Source organism: Dipteris shenzhenensis, chromosome 9 (assembly GCF_047967505.1).
Source record: "Dipteris shenzhenensis isolate YYH24624 ecotype China chromosome 9, Dip_SZ_1.0, whole genome shotgun sequence".
Classification (NCBI taxonomy): domain Eukaryota; kingdom Viridiplantae; phylum Streptophyta; class Polypodiopsida; order Gleicheniales; family Dipteridaceae; genus Dipteris; species Dipteris shenzhenensis.
In genome coordinates, this window is record NC_141604.1 from 10036324 (window position 1) to 10038789 (window position 2466).

The window sequence follows — 2466 nt, forward strand, 5'->3', positions numbered from 1 at the left end:
AAATGTAGTTAAGTTGGAGCATGTCTTGTCACTTTGTGACTCATCATTTGGCCAAATTAAATCCACATGTGCGACCATTATGACAGGCTCGTATTTTGATTTCTTGAGCAATGGATATGGTGGCATGGAGCCAAAGTAAGGCCTAAGGCACTAGCCATCAAGTAGGAATTTGAAATTTTTATGCTTAAGTGAAAATGTGCCATGACAAAAGTGATGCACCCGTCAGTACGGTCTTGCCCATTAGAACTTTGGGTGGGTTGGGACCCTTTCTAGATGACCAGAATAGCAACACTGCATCTTTCTCTTTGAAGATTTGGTTCTTCACATGGCGGTTGACCCATTTCTTTTGGCAACACTGCACTATGTTGGCAATATGGGTTGCAATGAATCCAGGCTCCTTGAGCTGTTACGATTGTTCCATGTGGTGTGAGTGAATTGTCTAGGCTTAGTCATTCCGTGATTATAATCCTGAGGCTTGGAACCAAGTACTCCATGGGCACCGCTGATTCAATTCCATAGACCATCTTGAAAGGGGGAGGCTTTAGACCACCTTGAAAAGGGTGAGGCTTGTTGCCACCTTATAAGCTGTCTGAAAAGCCCATAGGACCAAATAAGGCTTTTGGTCCCAATCTGTGTGGTTCTCATTAACAATTTTCTTCATGATTGTCATCATGATCTTGTTGGAGGATTCTGCCTGGGCATACTAGATGGTGGATAACTTGTGGATAATCATGTGCCACCTCATCATCTTCTTCATCACTTCATTGATGAAGTGGCCTCCTTGGTCGTCGCTCACGATCTCAATTGGACATCATGATAATCTACTCGTAGAGAAATTTGGCAGTCAATGCAGTTGAATTGTCTTTCGTTTGTTGCCATCATGATGTAGTGATTACCAAATGGGTGGGTAGTGGGCTTGAATGGGCTGACAAAGTCAAGGCCCCACTTTTGGAATGGCTCCAAAGGGAGAACTGGGTTGTGCGGCATGTAGTCTCTATAGTGGGATGTACCAATCTCTGGCATGCATCACACTGCTTTCCATAGGCAAAGGTGTCACATATAACTAGTATCTCCAGCAAAGTGGCCTCTTGCTAGAAGTTGGTGTGCTTCCGATAGCACCGGTTGCTATTCATGGGGGAACACATCTAGAACACATCTATGAAGCACCTTGTCTAGACCAAGATGGTATAAGGATCCGTGGATGATTTCAAAATTTTGGCTCCGTCAAGCTAGTCATTTGCGCTTAGGTAATGGGGCTTGGTATGCTGGTTTGTAGAAATTGGTACAAAGCATCATACCACATCGATATGAATAGTGGGGTAGTGTCTGGCGCATCTCCCTAGTCTTGAATAAGTAGTTTTGCTCTGTCTAGCACATTGGATGGCATGCATCCTGCCTTGAATAGGTCCGCATTTGAGAAATCATCAATGAAGAAGTCGGGGTTCTCACCGCCGTCTAGCCGGGATAGGTAATCAACTACCACGAGTGAACTTCCTAGCGTATGAATGACACTAAAGTCAAATTCTTGCAATAGCGATATCCATTGAGCAATATTACTTGCCAACTTAGGCTTGTCGAGATGAGAAACAATAACACTAAAGGGGAAGACGAATGGGTTTTTGAGTAGGTAGTGCTGAAACCTATTAATGGAGTAGTTCATTTCGAGCACTTCTTTCTCTGTCGTCGGAGTATTTCTTCTCTAGCTTTGATAGTTGGAGGCTTGTGTAGTACACCGGATGAAACCAATTCTTTATCCTTTCCTGCATTAAGATTGCACCAATAGAATCAGCTTGAGGGATCGAAAATCTCGGTGTCCATGTAGGCAGTTTGGTATTGAGGTGCACAATTAGAGGGATAGCCACATCTACAAAATATTGGAGCATGTGGCTACACCACCTCACTTGACCAAGGAATCAAACTAATTGCTTGCTCATTGCAAGTTGTTTTACCTTGCAAATACGTTGAACCTTATCGGGATACAAGGTGATACCATCCTTTGAGATGATGTGGCAAAACATATGTCCATTATTGGACATGAAGGCACACACTTTGTTGGATGGAGAGAGAGTTGTGCAACACAACATTTGGTAGGGCACATTTGGAGGTGGGTGATATGTAGGATCTGCTCCCCGAAAACAATAAAATCATCCAAGAATATCCTCATGAAGGAATTGAGATATTGTCAAACACTTCCTAGACCAAGCGTTGGAATGCCGCTGGTGAGTTCTTGAAGCTGAATGTCATGATGTTGGATGTGAAGACTCCCTATTTAATGATAAATGCCATATTTTCTTGATCTTCCTCGACCATCTAGACCTAATTCTATCCATTGAACCCATCGAGGAATGAATATTTGTGGCGAGTAGTAGCGTCCAACATGGAATCCATAAAAGGAAGAGGGAAAGGATTGGTGCATTGAGATTTTGGTAATAAACGTACACCCGCAACTTGTTATTATTTTTTGGG